We start from the raw sequence: 19209 nt of genomic DNA, 5'->3' as shown, positions 1-19209 counted from the left end.
CAGAGCAATGGCTGGCTTCATCGCGGTGCCATAGAAACGCAGTCCCGCGCGCGCTACTGTGGAGAGCGCATTCTGAGAGGAGCTTGCGGACCGACAAGAGCTAATTTGAGGAAGGAGGTAGCAAAAACTGCAAGAAAGCGAGTTCAAGTGGGAATACCAGAAGTGAGTGAGAAGGAGAAACTCTCAGTGGTAAGAAATCGTTTATATTTTTGTTTTTAATAAAGTTGGCAGGGGTTTTTGCCAGGCTTGACAGAATGCAACACCGCATTATACGAAGACACATTATTTTGTATTACTCGAGGAACATTTGTTTACTTATCTGCCTTTTACTTACTATGTTTTATTATTATTATTTAATAATAAAAATAACAAAAATCCAAAGTTCTTGCAGCACTGATAGGATTTTCATGCAGGTGTTCAGCTAATTGGCGTCAACACCTTTGAACCTCCCTCGACTATTGAAGAGATTTTAAGCTGTCCTGCTTCATAATAGGCTAATTAAGAAATACATTTGCATTACACATTACTTTGAGAGGGGGTGGAAGACTTTTATGTCTTTTTCTTCTAATCTAGTTTTAAGGATCTTCATCTGTGGCTGCATAATTCCATGGAAAGTCTTTATGACCTGAATACAAAGGTTGCTTTATTTTATACAGTATTGTATCGATTCCACAATAGGTGTCTCAGTCCTTTATCTTTATGCATATTAAACATATGGCTATGAAAGGAAGGGCTCAGTGGTGCCCTGGGGCTGTTACTGTTGCAGCTTACATTGCATACGAGTTGTATGATCATCCAGCACGTGTCCAGCCTCTTGTGAATGGAGTGCTGAAAGAAGGAATGATAAACACAGCACATACATTATCATTCACTCAAACTGCAGTCAGCATTACACAAGCGGAGGAACAGGGGCGTGCAAGTGTTTGTGCATGTGTGTGTTGTACATCCACACAAGTATGCATGTGCACGCTTTGTGTATATGTTTTGCATGTATATTGGCAGGTGTGTGTATGCATTTGAGTGAATGAGTGTACAGCAAGTGCAATGACCTGCTTCTCTGGTGCAGTGACAGTCTAGTCCATCACTGGTACTCTCTCAGCATGGTAGTCTGCCCAGGCTGGGCATACACGCACGGTCCTCCAGAGCTTCCTGCATTGGCAGTCGTTTACGCTGGAGGTGATGCTAGTGTTATACCATTGTTGTCAGCTGCATCTCCCAAAAGCTGAAATGTTGGCAGACGAAAGATGTGGCTACAACAGGCTGTGGTGCATTGATGCATCCCTTAGTATCACACTGACTTAGTGTCAACCTTTAGGTGGTTATGATGTGCGTCTTGTGCTGCCAGGGGAAAATGTATGCAAAATGTGTGTTTAGGACAGAATGGCTCAAAAGCAAAGAGCTCAGCAGCACTATCAGAGAAGTGTGTGAATGCATTTAATGCGTTATAGTGAGATACACAGGTCTGGCTAGTGTATACTGCCACCATCACTCCATGTTGAAATTGTTTGCATTGACTGCAGACCTCAACCACATACTCAGCTACAGATGTACTATATGATTAAATTAATATTTGATTTGTTTCCCAATGACCTACATGAAATGTTATAATGAATTAATGAGACCTGTTCTTTTTTTTTTTTTTTGTCGGAAGTTGCCAAAAAGTATCTTTAACCACACAAATATTGGGGAATGGTTTCTAAAGTGCCATTGTAGGCCAACTGTATTTCCAATTACTTGCATATTAATAAATTATATAGGCTAATTGAATATCTTATAAGTAGTGTTTTATTATCAGCCTTAAAGATAATGGCTGCATAAAATTGGATGACTTTTTGCTGACAGCATTGTATTTTTATTATACCAATCGCGCTGTGTCATCAGTACAGCACTAATGACCAGGTCGAACTCTACAGCCAACCTCACATATTATAATGTAGATAGTGCAACAAGGATACAGTATGTTTGGTTAACCCTTAAATTAGGGTGACCATATTCTGGTTTTCCAGAATAGGGGGGGGGGGGATTGGGAGGGGTGGAATAATAGGGTTGAAAACAGTGTTACTATGGATGCAAACTTTAATACAGTGAAAAAGACACTCTAATACCATAACATAAATATATATAAATAAACAACAATTTACAACATTCTTTTGAATGTCCATGTACTAAAATAAAATATTTGATGCCATGAGTGTACCTTCATTTACTATTACTATTATTTTGAATGGCCATGGAAAATGAAGCAATGTGAAAACAATTTTACCTGGTCGCAAAAAGTAGTCCGTTAATTTACCTGATGAACTTTCACCTTTTGCTGAACCTTTATGCTTCGCAGAGCTAATGTGTGCTTCTAAATCACTTGCACCTTTATTAGCAACTGACACATAATTGCCAGCTTTACATGTCAAACATTCTGCTTCCCACGGATCTCGACCTGGATGAAAGCATGGGAATTTTTTGTGCAAATCTTTTGCACAAAAAACAATTGGTGTGTGAGAAGGCGGTATTTACAAAGAGGGGTTAAAGCAATGCAAATATGTGTGCACACATAATGAAGTATTAGACTAGATGCACATCATAATGCAACTAAAGCCGAATCCCGGATATTTTCGCAAATTTAGAAATCCCAGCCGGACGCTTTGTTAAGGTCCGAAAAAGAGGACATGTCCGGGAAAAAGAGGACGTATGGTCACCCTACTTAAATGCATAGTAAATTTCCCAAACACTATTACATATTCGGGTCTTTAGAGGCCCGGCACTTACTGTATATCTATCAAAAATGGATGTACAAAATGCCCAGATAGTGTAACATTTTAAAAATATTTTCAAGACAATTAGAAAACAATAAAATAAAATATCTTTTGATATATTTTGATGTTTTATTTTTCATAAATTAAAGAGATAATGCAACAAATCAAATCAAGAACAGGATTCATTATTTTCACACTGAAATTTCATGAGATGCAACTGGCTGTCAAACACATATTGAGCTACACATAACATATAATGTGCAATGTATGTGTAACTTATGTTTAGCTTATGTGTATTTTCTCAGGCACTTGTTGAGTCTATATAGATGCACTACTTACATAATGGCAATAGTACACCCAAGTGACAATAGTCATATCATACTTTTCATGTGTTGTACTTGCTATAAGTTTATTTCAATGTTGTTTCTTCATCAAATAGCAACGTCAAATGTAAATCAAGTCAATCACTGGAACATCAGCTCCACCTTGAGTAAGAAATAACATGTATATTATGTATGTGTATATGCATATAAACTACTGATAATTGACCACTGTTGATAGTTCATTGTTGCACAGAAAATAAATGTGATATAGTATTTATACAGTACTCATTTCTCTTGTAATATACAAAGAAATAGATATCCTGTGATAGTAAACTTAAATAGATATGAAATAATTATAAAAAATATAATTTATGGTAGTGCAAAAAATAAATAAATAAAAAATGACACTCTTACATTCATTTTGAAAACTGCAACCTAGTCTCATAGAATGTTTTTACATTTTTGTAAACTGAGTTTTACATGCCATTTTCTATGTTTCCATGGTGCTTTTTATTCACTTTCACACAAATCACAGGTACTATGGCTGTTTAGGACTTTATAAAGACTTATTTTTCACTCTGTTACTCACACCCTGCTATGTTATTATATCAAAACACTTTTACTGTAACGCATCGTTTGTAAAAGGATACATTTGAACACTTGAATGACAGACCCACCTAGATAAACACACTTATTCCTATGTGATTAACTTGCACTGTAGCTCACCTGATAAAGCATTGGACTTTGGACTCAGAGACTGAGCCTTGAGCCCAGCTAAGAACGCTTGAAGTGAAAGTGCCATAGAAGGGACACGAAATGGTTGCTTCAATAAATGTGCTTTTAATGTCGAATTTGCATATAAAATATCAGTTAAGTTTAGGTGTTGATTAAGGGTAAGGATGTCAGTTTTGTTTACCTCTCATTAGAATTGTTTTTTTAACACTATTGGTTATGTTTAAGTTAAAGTTTTAGGTTATGGAGGGACGTTTTACTCATTAAAACATCTATCTAATATTCTTCTTAAAAACCTCATCTGAATACATCATCATTTTTTGGCCATTTAACTGGGAAACTCAAGTTGGTATAGCTGCAGGTTGGAGACCTCCAAATGGGGGGCAGAATCTCTAAAAGAGGGTGGGGTTACTCCAGAAGGGGTGGGGTTACTCAGTAAGGGGGTTGGGCCAACTCCAAAAGGGGGCGTCACTTTCGCTCACTGTTAAAGTTAGGGAAAGGGTTAGATAAGGGGCTCCCTATATCTTTAATGGTGTTTTGGAGCTCCCATACCTTTCTGGAGCAATGCCTGCAGCTATATCCTTCTCAGGAAACTGCAGCCAATCGTGTAATGAAGCACATTTGGTTTGCAAAAATCATGAGATCAGGCTGGAAAATTCATCATCGTTTATTCACCTTCATGTTGTTCCAAACGAAAAAGAGGCATCATGACAATATAAGATTTTAACTAAAACATACTGTTAACGAAAATATGACAAGAAAAAAATTACACTGCACGAGATTAACAATGCACAAACAGGGGGTCTGGGTAGCTCAGCGAGTATTGACGCTGACTACCACCCCTGGAGTCGCGAGTTCAAATCCAGGGTGTGCTGAGTAACTCCAGCCAGGTCTCCGAAGCAACCAAATTGGCCTGGTTGCTAGGGAGGGTAGAGTCACATGGGGTAACCTCCTTGTGGTCATGATGAGTGGTTCTTGCTCTCAATGGGGTGTGTGGTAAGTTGTGCGTGGATCACAGAGAATAGCATGAGCCTCCACTCCACGGTGTTATGCACAGCAAGCCACGTGATAAGATATGTGGATTGACTGTCTCAGAAGCGGAGGCAACTGAGACTTGTCCTCTGCCACCCGGATTGAGGTGAGTAACCGTGCCACCACAAGGACCTAGTAAGTAGTAGTGGGAATTGGGCATGCCAAATTGGGGAGAAAAGGGATAAAAATAAAATAAAAATGCACAAACAGGACAAACATCTGTTTTTAGAAGAAGAAACATCTAGAAACAATTGATTAATCTAAGCCAGTATATGCCTACTCCAGTGTGTTGGGTATTTCTCTGCTTGAGCTGCGTGAACAGAGTTTGGACTGACACAGGTTTTTGTAATTTTGCACATTATCATCAACTAAAATATGTTATTGTCATTGTCTAAAATTATATGCCATTTTATATGCCATCCCAGGTCTGTATGCCTTTCTTTCTTCATCAGAACACATTTGAAGAAAAACAGAAAAATATCTTAGCTCAGAAGGTCCTCAAAATGCAAGTGGATGGTGATCCAACATTTGAAGCTCCAAAAAGAACAGTCAGCATAAACGTCATCCATACGACTCCACTGGTTAAATTAATGTCTTCTAAAGGAAACAATCGCTTTTGCTGCAAAAAAGATCAATATTTAAATGCTTTTTAACTGTAAATCATCGCTTCCGGTCAGCAGCCCAGACAGCGCGCAGTTCACACAGTCTCATGTGATGTTCGCGTTGGCATGGATGTAATATCACATTTTTCTCTCAATTGAGACACACAAACACCCCATTGTGATTAAACAAACAGATACAGATACAGATTTAAACCAAAACCAACAAAGCTTCTGTACTGCTTTCCTACTACTCAGTTGTAAACAGCGCTGCTCTTCCGGGTGTGTCGTGCGTGAACATGCCAACATGATTGATTACGTCTAGGGGTGGGCGATATGACCAAAATCTTATATCACGATATGAGTTATTTTATATCATGATAACGATATATATCACAATATAGTTGTTTTCTAAGGTTTTCTGAAAATCAATAAAAATCCCGTTCTGTGGAGATTTCTTTCTCCATTTGGGGTTTTCCTGGGTCAGAAATGATTGAGTAGCACAAGTGATCCTGCTTTGAGCTCTGCTGTCTCTGGAACACAAATATCGGAAAGCCTGCTGGACTCGCTTGCACTTCATAGATCCTGACACAGCGCGCGCCACAGTCACGTAAATCATTCGCGTGTCATATCTCCCAGCCCTAATTACCTCACACGCACATACTGCTGCTGACCGGAAATGATAATTTACAGTTAAAATGTACTTAAATATTGATCTTTTTCACAGCAAAAGCAATCATTTCGCTTTAGAAGGCATTAATTTAACCAGTCGAGTTAAACATATGGATAACGTTTATGCTGACTGCCTGTTGTTTTTGGAGATTCAAAGGTTGGATCACCATCTACTTGCATTTTAAGGACCTACTGAGATAAGATATTTTTATTTTCTTTTTTCTTTTTTTCTTTTTTTCTCTTTTTTTCAAATGTGTTCTGCTGAAGATAGAAAGTCATATACACCTGGGATGGCATGAGGGTGAGTAAATGGTCAGATTTCTGGGTGAACTATCCCTTTAAAGCCGTGGCCAACTGTTGCATGTGTTATTTGGTTATGCTGCCTCATATTGTCATCCTCAAATGCTTATCTTAAATGGCTCAATTTCACCTTTCATGGGAGCCTTGTTCCTACTTTTCAGAATAGCTTGACAGGAAGATATAGGGGTATTTGTGTAGCCAAATAAAGGTACTGGCCACTCACTTTAGCCTTTTCTGTGAAAGACTGGCTGTGTCCATCAAGACCAATAAGGTAGCTCTTCTCTCGCCTTATCTCTGGCTCACACTCCCCTTTCGTCTGCACAACAAATGCTAATCTAGCCCAATTTCAACCTAAAGGAAAGGGTTGGCTCTTCCAGTGTGTCACTTGTTGTGATTTCTTTTGCTTATCAGTGAAAGACACCATCCTAATTTGTATATATGTGGCTTTTGGGGTGAAAACAATGCTTTTGAGTTTTGCTTGTAATGAGCTGTATTTTTAAGCGGTCTCAATACTCACTTCTTTCTTCTCTCTTCTGTGCTGAACACACATCAGCCTGTGGGGTGCAATGAAGGTGAGGAACATGCTAATAACTTGTTAACACTGCGGTGAGATTTTCCAGCTTTCGCTTAATTACTGGGAGGATTGTTTTTTAACCAAGCACCACCTATGACTTTGTTAAACAGTTATATTTTAAGTTGATCTGAACTCCGGTTTAGTTGCTCTCTTTGAATTACTTGTAAATCTTGTCCCTCCCTCTTGTTGCATTCTAAATTGTATTTTGTAGTTATCAATGCTAATGTATGTAAGGGTGGCACAATTAATCAAAAAATAATCAAGGTTACAATTATGGCTGTCGCAATTAACTAGAGTATTAAGCATTCCGTTTAATCCTGTTGCATCCGTATTTTCTGTTAAAGTGTGTGTTTTATGCAGCGGTTGAGCATTGAAACCAATCACAAACATGTCCTTTGAGTACTGAATGCAATCAGAGGTTTTTAAATTAGTCCCAGGCTTAACAGCATCCACAACTGGTCCAAGGAGTGAAGTTTAAAGGAATATTCTGGGTTCAAAACAAGTTAACAGCTCAGTTAACAGCTTTTGTGGTAAATGCTGATTTCCACAAAAAACTTTTTAGACTTGTCTCTCCTTTGTTTAAAGAAAGCAAAAATCGTGGTTACCAAGGGCTTGGTTTGAAAGTTGGTAGACACATATTACAAGGAGTAGGGATGTCCCGATACTGTTATCGGAATCGGGTCCGATACCGCGCTCATGTACTTGTACTTGTACTTGTGCTCATAAAAATGCTCGATACCATCTGACGTATTATTACATAAACATTCAGTGCACAAATTAAAATCACGATATGTCCTACTCAGATTATTTAACAGCAAAAGCTGCGATTAAATGAGATAAATATATAGTTTGCATGTGCAGCACATCAAATGTGAGTGCTTGTGAATGTGTGCAGCCGGTGTTGTGCTGACATAAAGACACAAAGTGCTCATACCTTTTAGAGCTACTTGGCTCATACATGGAAAACACGTTCTGTGTGCTTTCTATTTGTAGCAGATGACAGCGAGCAGAGCATCAATTATTTTTTAGTGCAAGGCACATACACAGTACATACTTATTTAATTAAATAGCAGATTTAGCTGTTTAATAATCATTTTGAGTCACATAGCAACTGGCTTTTCCGGAGTGGGAAGCTACCGTCATAACGTCAGAGCTCTTTGGTTATAACAACACAAACATTTCAAAATAAAAGCTCAGCCAAAATAAAAGCTCAATTTAAAGGGAAAAAAGTATGACAGAAATAGATCACTGCTGTATAGTTATGTAAAAAACACTGTAATACTACTTCTAATAATAAATCAATAGTAATTGTATAATATTTAAGCAATATCTCACATCTGTAATGCTCTGCTATGCAGCACTTTATTTGACAAAAATAACTCCAGTGTTGTATTTTGGATTGCACTATGAGGTTCTTTATAAAATCACTTCATTTGATAAAAGTAACAAAATATCATGTTAAAAATTACTTGTTATACTTTCATTTGATTAAAGTTTTGATGAATTCATTTAATTAAACACCATTTTGATGCTAAAATTGAAATAAACTGCTGATACGGAATTCAGAAAAAACAAAACTGCTATTGGACTCGTTATTGGTGAGTACCAAAAAGAAAGTATCGGTACTCATACTCGTTCTAAAAGAAATGGTATCAGGACATCACTAACAAGGAGGATAATATTCAAAATGTTGGTTTTAAGAAAATGCAAGAACGTCACTCTGGTAAAATAGGCAAAATAAATAAATTTATTTATTTATTTATTTATTTATTTATGTTGTTTTTTTCTCCCCAATTTGGAATGCCCAATTCCCAATGCGCTCTAAGTCCTCGTGGTGGCGTAGTGACTCGCCTCAATCAGGGTGGCGGAGAACGAATCTCAGTTGCCTCCGCGTCTGAGACCGTCAATCCGCTCATCTTATCACGTGGCTTGTACACAGATGAATTTAGTAAGTGCTTTAATTGCTCTAAAATCACGTTAACATGTATACTGTTTACATTTTGTGGCTATACTTTTGAAACAGTGTGTATTTTAGTGTTTATGGACTGGCCCCTTTCAATTCCATTGTAAATAATTTTTTGTGGTAACCAACATTATGCCACAATTGATTGAGCTTAACTTGTATTGAACCCAGAATATTACTTTACGCAGTATGATACACAGAGATAATATGGGATGGGACCATTCTTGTATTGTGAAGTATTTCTCAATTTCTGTGTATAATTTATTAAAAATTTGAATAACAGTTTCATTTTTAATGTGGCTAAGCAGACCAATTTAAAGTTTAGGCAAAGTCTTGATTTAATGATGTGAAACAGCAATAAATATAGTGAAAGCAACTTAGTTTATTTGTAATTTGCACATATTACAAGGGAAATATGATGATAGACAACTATTATGAATTTTGTCATAATTGTGCAGCTCTAGTGCATATTTTAAGTGCATATAATAAAGCATTCAAATAAATAGTATAGAATTATAGTTGATCGATTTTGCCTATTCTTTTTCATACTTATTTCATACTTATTCTCAGTATCCACAGCTCTTTTGTATCTATAACATTATCACTGATTACATTAATGCAGTTTGATAAATGTAGGTGGCTGTGGTTAACTCCAAGAGCTCAACAGAGACATAACACCAGGGCAATAACTGAAGTGTTGAATTGAGGTTTTATGCACTAGGGGCACTGGAATTACAAAGTGCCCATGGCCATTACCGCTCTGCAATCAGAGTAATTGCTCGTCTGCAAATTGCTGCTAGAGTAGGGCAGGAGCGAAAAAGACTTTCCCATGTTGTGAACATGGCCAGGAGGGCAGGAGCAGAGGGCAATATTTGCAGCAGTGATTTTTATTTAATCCACTCGGCTTTACAAGTTCCTGCATAAGAATGAAGACATTTTTCTCAGTTTTCCCTTTTTTTCGATGATTAATGGTAGCACCCAATGTTATTTCAAACTGTATAAAGTCTACCAGCATATCTGCAGGACATAGAATCTTATTATTGGCATCAATTCACCCTGCAGTCTGTTCATGCAGGGAATTCTTGGTCCTGCAGTGAATGAAATAAATAATTAAAAAGAGCAAATCATTGCAACGCACAAGCACAACTATAAATAGTAAGTTATTTTAATTAAGCACTTTTGAGATACTTTATAAAAGTGGTTTATATCTGCATTAGGCATGCGTTTTGAGTGCTGATGAGGAGCATGCCATTCTATTAATTAATGTGGGCTAGTCTAATGTTCCAAAGGGACTTGTGAATGGCTCCAAGCTAATAGAAGAAGCACATATAACTGGATTTCACCTCTCCTCTAAGCTCCCAGAGCTTTGATAGGCTCAGTAGTATTTGATGGAGCTTACATTGAATCTTACAGGCTTTCTTTGAGGTCAAGAGGAAGTGTTAGGACTGTATAACCTCCTGAGACCCTGCATCCACTTGCGTGGACATTACGTTTTGGCTTCGCTATAGGCTATGCATAATATTATTTCATTTAAACCGAATGATCTCAGTTCAGGAGACTTTAGGCTGTCATTAAATGTTTAAACTTTTGATGCACTGAGTCATGTGACAAAAAAAACATGGCACTGATCTCAGTGCAACGGCAATATAACTACATCTGGTAAGAAACCTCATTAAGTTTTTCAAAAGAGTAGAGTCTCTAGTTTCATCAGATATGCCATTTTTAAAACGTAATCAATTTATCGCAAAACAGCAGCTGTTAAACACAATGACTATAGGCTAATTTTCCTTAAAATATTCTATATTCACTGTTCGTTATCACATTGAGAATCAATGGATGCATCCAAAAACTGGAAAATGTTGCTTTCAGAGGCTGTATATGGAGTTAGGATGAAAATAAGGTGCATTTCAAACTGTTCTGAGACCTGAAGCGAGCAAGGGAGCGTCCTATGGCTTTCCTATGCAGCCAAGTGCATTCACTCCTAACATCCAGTCAAAAAGTTCAGTTTCAGGCTGCAGATGATGTTTGGACCACTCAACATGTTTGGCAGACATGAGACAATGGTAATCAGTAACTAGTTTCAGAATTTATCATGTATAATTTTATTTTAACATGGTTGGCAATGATTGGATAGTGCTGGCCATTACTTTGAATCAGAATTAATTATGCTAATTTCTGATGTAATGTCTGTAATGTCTCAAAAACATGAATAACCAACACTCCAGGAAACATAATGAACAATTTGACATAGATAGCTTGGTATTATTTAAAATTTCACAGATTAGTCCCATATGTGGACATCAATTTTAGGATTTTTTTATTTTTTTTTTGGCATGTTTCTTAGGGGCTACTAGTTCAGAAAGGGGACAGGAAAATACACACAGCAGTAACGCTCAAGTCTAAAGGAGGATAAAGCTCTTAATTTTCTTTTGATTCATTTTATATGGCAAAAATAAGCAGTCGTGCACTCGTGAGCAGTTACTGGTTAAAATCTATTAAAATCATAGAGGATGTTCTAGCCCTGATGTTTTAGAATACATTCTCAAAATATGCACCCATATTTAGGCAACTTTAAATGTAAAATTTTCACATTCACTTTTTCTCAAGTATAACATAATTTTGTATTTCCACAAATATGTGGCTCTATTTAATCTGAGATCACTGTGGAATTAGACTACTTCTTGGACCAACATAGCAAATAGTTAACCTGGCATCATTTCATTTTTACATCCTGACACATTCTCAGAACTATCTGTAACAGAACTGTATATGATGGCAAAACCACTGCTATTTATATCACAAAGCTACTGTAACTGGAACTAATTGGATAAACATGTTCAGCACTATTTTTATGATTACATGGTAGTTTGGAAGATAACTCCAACAAACCTTGGCAGATGAAAGAAAATTATAGCTGTGGTCACAATTTTGTAGCTGTGACACGAACACCATCAACAGGTTCTAAATCCCCTTTTTTCTGGAGGTGTGGGGGAATAGCAAAGTGTTCCCCGGATACCATGTTTGTTATTTACACAAGCGTTGTGGAGAAATTACATTGCTGTGAAGAAAGCTGCTTACTGACCGAGCCACATGTATACGGGAGTAAAGAGTACACCGCTTATACAGTGCATGTAAATGGGAATGCCACTTTCTCGCAAAGCTGCTTTCTGGTTTCCATGTAAATGTAGTCACTGTTGCCAGCTAGTTGCTGTAAAAATCTGATTACAGCAAGCTACTGCAATGTGTACAGTAATTTACTGATTACTGTAGTTGGTAGCTGAGGTATATTACTGTAAATATCTAAATTGCACAGTAATTAGCTGTAATTATTCCATGGATTATTCTTTGTATATATATTTTTATATAATAAAGAAAACATGCATTTTTCATTGTTTCTGACAAGCAGCAATGAAAGGAAATGTTAATTACAGTATACATGGTACATTTTGTTTATTAAAAGGGGGTATAGCATTCACAACTCAATACTCACGAGTACTTTTAAATGAGCTAATGTTTTGCTCTTTCTTAAAGGGATAGTTCACCCAAAAATGAAAATTCTCTCATCATTTACTCACTTTCATGCCATCCCAGATGTGTATGACTTTCTTCTGCAGAACACAAACAAAGATTTTAGAAGAATGTTTCAGCTCTGTAGGTCCACACAAGGCAAGTGAATGGTGACTAAAACGTTGAAGCTCCAAAAAGCACAGAAAGGCAGCATAAAAGTAGTCCATAAGACTCCAGTGTATTCATTCCATGTCTTCTGAAGCCATCCACTCATTTTGGATGAGAATAGACCCAAATATAACTCCTTTACAATAAATCTTGACCTCAACAGTCTCCATGGCGATAATTTCAAGCTCAATTACACTTCCTAGTGGCATCTAATGCTCCGAGCATGGATCAAGCACTAGAAAGTGTAATCAAGTTTAAAACCTTGATCGTGCCTAGAGACTGCAATGGCAAGATGTAAATAAAAAAAAAAAAAAAAAAAATATTTTGGTCTGTTCTCACCCAAATTTGACTAGATCACTTTAGAAGACATTGATTAAAACACTGGAGTCATATGGATTATTTTTATGCTGCCTTTGTGTTTTTTGGAGCTTCAAAGTTTACACTGCTTGTACATGGCAAGTCCTTATGCACAGATTCGATATTTGATACAAATCCACTGTTTTTGTCCTGGTGTTTACTGTAGACATAACTGACTGTGTTTCTATTAATTCTGTCATGATATATTTGAGGAAGGTCCCAAGATGCAGAATGGCAATAAACGGTTTTATTGAAACAAAATACCAATAAAAGAAAAATACAAACAAAACTCACGAGTGAGAAAAAAAAATATATATATATATATATATATATATATATATATATATATATACACACATACACACATACATACAAACCAACTAGGAAAACTAAACCAAACAGTTAACAAAAACTCACTAGGAAGAAAACACAAAACAACAAAACAAACGGAATGGAGAATGAACCAACTGGATAAGTTGGCAGGATGCACACAACACGACCGGAACTGGAGACTGAACATAACACAATAATTTGACGGAAAAGACAAGACAAAGGAGAGAATATAAAGAGGAAGGGAAGACTGAACACAGGTGCTGCCAATAATCACAAGCAGTGCAAATCAGCATAGCATGACAATGCTGACTGCACTGCTGAGCAGCACCTGTGGGAAACAGTAGGGAAAGAGGAAAACAAAAAGCACATGGACAACCTGAGAGAGAGGTGGAGGAAACTGTCACAATCCTGCCACATCGCAAATTAAACTAGACCAAAATGGCAGGATCATGACAAATACCTCACAAGGACAAACATTTCAAAGTCTATTTTTTTTTTTTTCAATAAATATTGAGATCGTTTTATCTGCAAATTATGTAGAAAAACTATTTGATGGCTAATGTGCTGTAGTATTTATTATTAATTTTAATTTGTAATGTGGAATTCAATTGCCATTGAAGCTCAAGAATGTAATATTAGCATACTTATGAGTGAAACACACCTTAAAATCAGTGGGCAGCAGGAAAAATATGCATTACATATAAAGTAAGAAATATTAAAATTTTTTCATTGACTTGCATTTGCATTATGATTCAGTTTGAACTGTTTTCTGTGTATTGTTACATAAAGCTACACTCACTGAGCACTTTATTAGAAACACTATGGTCCTAGTAAAGTGCCATCAGCCTCAAGGTTCAACATGTTGTGCATTCTGATATGATATTCTGCTCACTACATTTGTCCAGAGTGGTTATCTGAGTTACCATAGCCTTTCTGTCAGCTCAAACCAGTCTGGCCATTCTCCATTGACCTAATTAATTCTTTTTTTTTTTTTTTATCACATATTATACATTTGCACATTTACAGTGAAATTCTTTTTTTCACATATCCCAGCTAAGCTGGGGTCAGAGTGCAGAGTCAGCCATGATATGGCACCCCTGGAGCACATAGGGTCAAGGGCCTTGCTCAAGGGCCCAACAGTGGCATCTTGGCAGTGCTGGGGCTTGAATCCCCAACCTTCTGATCAGTAACCCAAAGCCTTAACCGCTGAGCCACCACTGCCCTTATTGAATGACCTCTCTCATCAATAAGGTGTTTCCATCTGCAGAAATGCCACTCACTGGATGTTTTTTGTTTTTGGCAACATTCTGAGTAAACTCTAGAGATTGTTGTGCGTGAAAATCCCAGGAGATCAGTAGTTACAGAAATACTCAAACCAGCCCATCTGACACCAACAATCATGCCACGGTCAAAAATCACTGAGATCACATTTTTTCCGCATTCTCGTGGTTGAAGCTCCTGACCCATATCTGCATGATTTTATACATTACACTGCCACCACACTATTGGCTGATTAGATAATCGCATGAATAAGTAGGTGTACAGGTGTTCCTAATAAAGTGCTCAGTGACCTCTGTCCGATATCTTTTCATGTGCATGCGTATTTTACTGTTTACGTGTAACCCAAACAAATCGCTCAAAACAATTGTTGAAGTTAGCTAAGCCGGCGCCACACTAACAGACTCCAAACAAAATCTCGCTCTCTTCAGTTGGAGGTATGTCAAATTTGCCGATACAAAATGGTGGAGGGGTGACAGACATAACGACTCTCTGTGATTCCCTGTCATATGGAGCTCACCGAAATAACAAAGGAGTACCGTGAACATAAACAATTGTAATAGAGTGATTTAGGATGCAATTCATGGAGTAACTTTACCTTGTGAATGTGTGATTGTGTATTTATCCCCTCGAGGCTTGCCGTTGAACGCATATGTCCATATGCAGCTTTCAGTGAATAAAGAATATACTTCCCGTAAAAACAGACTGTAGTGCCTCCACTTTCTGATTTCATTAGTCATTTTAGTGTAGGAAAACCCCAAGAAAAATGTTTGGTGACAGAATCACAGTGGATTACAATCTGAATTTGTGATGATATGCGGCTGAGTGCGATCGTTAATGAAAATAATGTTCAGATCAGCATGACGTCTTGTCAGTTCTTCAGTAAAACAAGAAGCTCATTTTTCACTTGACGAGAACAAAAGAGCCTGCCCCAGCTGCAGAGCGATTTTTCTAACCATTTTGATGTGCTTTTCCAGGTTTTCCCAGTAGAGAGTCCCAACAGTCAAGTGATTACCTACTGGCAGACGCTAATACGCGCTCCATCTCTCACCTACTGGCCGGCAATTGTGTAAGTGAAGCTTACAACTGAAAATCACTCAGCAAATCAGCTAGTGTGGTGCCGGCTTTAGATGAATGTAAAAAAAAGTCACATTAAATTTGACCTGACTGTTCACACTGAAGATACATTGGGGAAAAAATTTGATATGTATCCGATTTACTGTATTTCGACATATAAAAGTGGCCCAGATCGGATTTGAAAATGTCACATTCAGTAATAGATCTGTGTTGCATGTAAGTGAAAAAAATCTGATTTGGGCGACATTCAGCTGCATTGTGAACGTAGCGTAAAAGACATTGTAAGTTTGTCTTTTTATTTCTAAGGGGGCTTTCACACTGGGCATGTTTGCTGCGGTCAGATTCAGAGTGCGATTGTTCCCGGTGCCCTCCGCAGCTTTGGTCTGGTTTCAAACTCACTTGATTCTATCAAACCCCGATCCATTTGCGTTCATCTTACGTCATCACAAACACGCATGGAGAACACAATGCGACTCATCATACTTTTTGTTTTTTTGTTATTTTGGTGCCATTATGCACAGCAGAGTGAACCACAACTGCGTATATGTGCGCTTCATGGTGTAACTCATCAGATGTCCAGGGGAAGGCGGCTTGCTGCTGCTCACAAACGGCGTTTTTTGAGGAGACAGCTGATTGCAAGGAATTCATTTGCATCTTTATTTACACTGCACGCTTACACTCATGTCCAAGGTGAAGTTATCGCCACTCTTATCTCCTATTATACCCTATATTTATAACCTATAATGGTATTTATATATAGTATTTATAAGGTGTATAGATAGATAGATAGATAGATGTCGTCATTGGCTAAAATGCATGCGCAGGTTACTTTACTTCCTGAACGAGTGCGCACCTGAGTCCGAGCTGCTTTCACATTCACACGAATCGCGTTACAGTTCCATTGCAACCGAACTCAGACCTCCTCCTACAGATAGCCTCGGGTTCGGTACCACGGTGCGCTCCCCAGTCCACATGACAGCTTTCACATTAACAATTTTCCATGCGAACCGTGCCCTGTTTCGAACTAAACATAAAATGTCAACCGGATCTGAGTTTCTGAGACCTTTGGAGTATTGCAGTTGGTTTTTGTTAATACACTCCAGCTTGTAAGAGGTGAAGCTGCCAAAGTGTAAACAGTGTAATGGTTGTGTAACCTTGCATCACACCCATTAATATTTAATTTATGGTGGAATAGAGTCTGGCTGTCTGAGAGTCTAATACAGCTTTTATCTGCTGAGGTTCACAAGATCACTGATAATGTATTCAAATGAATCAATTTAATGCCACCAATGTTTTTTGGTTGTTGAAAAATGGTTAAATCCTTCTAAAGCCACTAAAGAATTCTGAACTACAACATCATTTACACCAGCACAGGCAAAATGACGGGCAAAAATTTGGCAGAGCACAACTAAAGACATTAGGTTTTATTAGGACCAAATTCATGAACACATCTCCCTAATTACAGTGCAGACAATAGATATTGCTTGAGATCAATTACGGCATTACCTCTTTTAAGGGAATTGTATGGTTTATCCTCTTCTTTTGAACAACACAACGTGTTGATGGCACTTTATTGTTTTATGCATTTAAACATAAAACAATAAAAAGTTGGACCCAGATTAAGACCTGAAAATGATAGGCTATGTTTGGTCCTGATATTATTTTTCTAATTAAAGGCAAGTACCAAGACCAAGATTACAAAGGGGGTGCTTGGCAAAAATTGCTCTGATCAAGGAGCCCATAGGCTTAACCAAATCTCAGATGATTGTGAGAGACACAGCAACTGCATCCAACAGTGCAGATTGATTGTCTCTGCTGCATTTGTTTTACTGTAAAAGAGTGTATAGAAATCAAATATGACACATCTGCAGTTAAGTAAAGAATTATTACATTTAAATCTCCTGCTAGCATATGTGGTATGTTTATACATATAAATGAGCACATTTTCTCCACAAAGCCTCCCAAGTGACCAGTTTTGCATATTTATTACCACATTAATTATTTTGTCAAGTCATTTGTGTTCCCACAGTCTCCTCAGTAGGAGAATAATAAATGTAAGAGTTTTTTTTGGTTGCTAGCCAAGTGCTCCAACTCCTAAAGGCATGCACTGCAACACATTTGTAAACACATTCGTTTCTTCATTTATTCAAATATATAACTGTCGCTTGCTGTTTCTTTGATATAGCCTCTGTGGGTCTCCTCTTGCAGAAATTTGACCAATGACCTGCTCTGTTTGTATGAAGAGGACTGTAATTACATTTAGCTCATTTGCAAATCCATCTGGAGGTAGGGTGCACTTCAGAGCTAATACAGTCTGTCCAAGGGTGCTGATAAGTTTTAGCGGCTTGAGGATTTAGTCATTACCCTGTGATATTCACACCGGAGATGGGTTTAAGAGGCCCATTTAGGAGGCATAAGAACCAATCCCAGTCCTTAGAAAAAAGCAAATAGCCACTGCAGACTGTGCATCACACTGAATCATAATTTCTACAACTGTGTTGTGAGTTGTCTTCTCAGTGTGCAATAATTAATATTTATACAAGAAATTGTGGTAGAGTGCTCTATGCTGCTTGACCAGGATCTCTACAAGAAGTGGGCAGCAACCAACTGTTGCAATATCAGGATATTTGTTGTAGATCAGTGCATTATCTGCACCACAGGCAAAAGCAGGAGATAAGTAGAAGGCTGGATGCAGCATTTCTCAAAAGACAGGCATCTCTTTTATATTTGGACCCAGTATGCTTTTAAGGCAAACTAATGAGTTCTGGTATCCATTTTTGTAATGATGCAAGGAAAGCTAAGCTAGCAATAGCACCTCTACAGGCTCTCTTTGATGTTTAAGCGGCTAAGGCACGTTTATAAAGAGCTGCTTGCTGTTGCTGATTATCTGTGGTAAGATTCAAGATGGCCTGTGTACTTCCTAATAGAAATGTTTACACAGTGCAAAAGCACTGCAATGAAGTAATATATATGGAAAAAAGTTAGTAGTAGCTATTTTGGTATCGTATAAAGTGGGGGCCAAAAGACTTAAGTCCACTAGTGAAAATGCTTTTAATTTGCATTCTCTTCTAATTTTATATAAGATTTTGCATTACATATTAAACTGCCTGGCCCCCAAAAAAGCATACTCTAATATTTCGTTCCTTTAGCTTTGATTACAGCACGCATTCGTCATGGCATAGTTTTGACAACCTTATGCAACGTCACAACATTTATTTCCGTCCAGAGATGCATTCATTTTTGGCAGAGATCTTGTATTGTTGATGGGAGAATTGAACTACTCACATCACAAAGACTTTCAGTGGGGTTAAGGTCAGGACTTTGTGGTGGCCAATTCATGTGTGAAAATTATTCCTCATGCTCCCTGAACCGCTCTGTCACAATTTGAGCCTGATGAATCTTGACATTGTTGTCCTGGAATATGCCCGTGCCGTCAGGGAAGAAAAAAATCCATTGATGGGAAAACCTGGTCATTCAGTACATTCAGGTAGTAGGCTGACTTCATTTTATTGCCACATAACGTTGCTGAGCCTAGACCTGACCA

At 37.7% G+C, this 19209-nt stretch overlaps 1 pseudogene; it reads left to right on the top strand.

Moving 5' to 3' along the window:
- Positions 1-1100: 1100 nt before the first annotated feature.
- The window catches only part of LOC127425849 (synaptotagmin-6-like), a 33514-nt pseudogene continuing 15405 nt past the window's right edge, over positions 1101-19209 (top strand).

This window comes from Myxocyprinus asiaticus, chromosome 35 (assembly GCF_019703515.2).
Source record: "Myxocyprinus asiaticus isolate MX2 ecotype Aquarium Trade chromosome 35, UBuf_Myxa_2, whole genome shotgun sequence".
Taxonomy (NCBI): Eukaryota; Metazoa; Chordata; class Actinopteri; order Cypriniformes; family Catostomidae; genus Myxocyprinus; species Myxocyprinus asiaticus.
The sequence above is the reverse complement of the archived record's forward strand: the minus strand, read 5'-3'. Positions and strand labels throughout refer to the sequence as shown.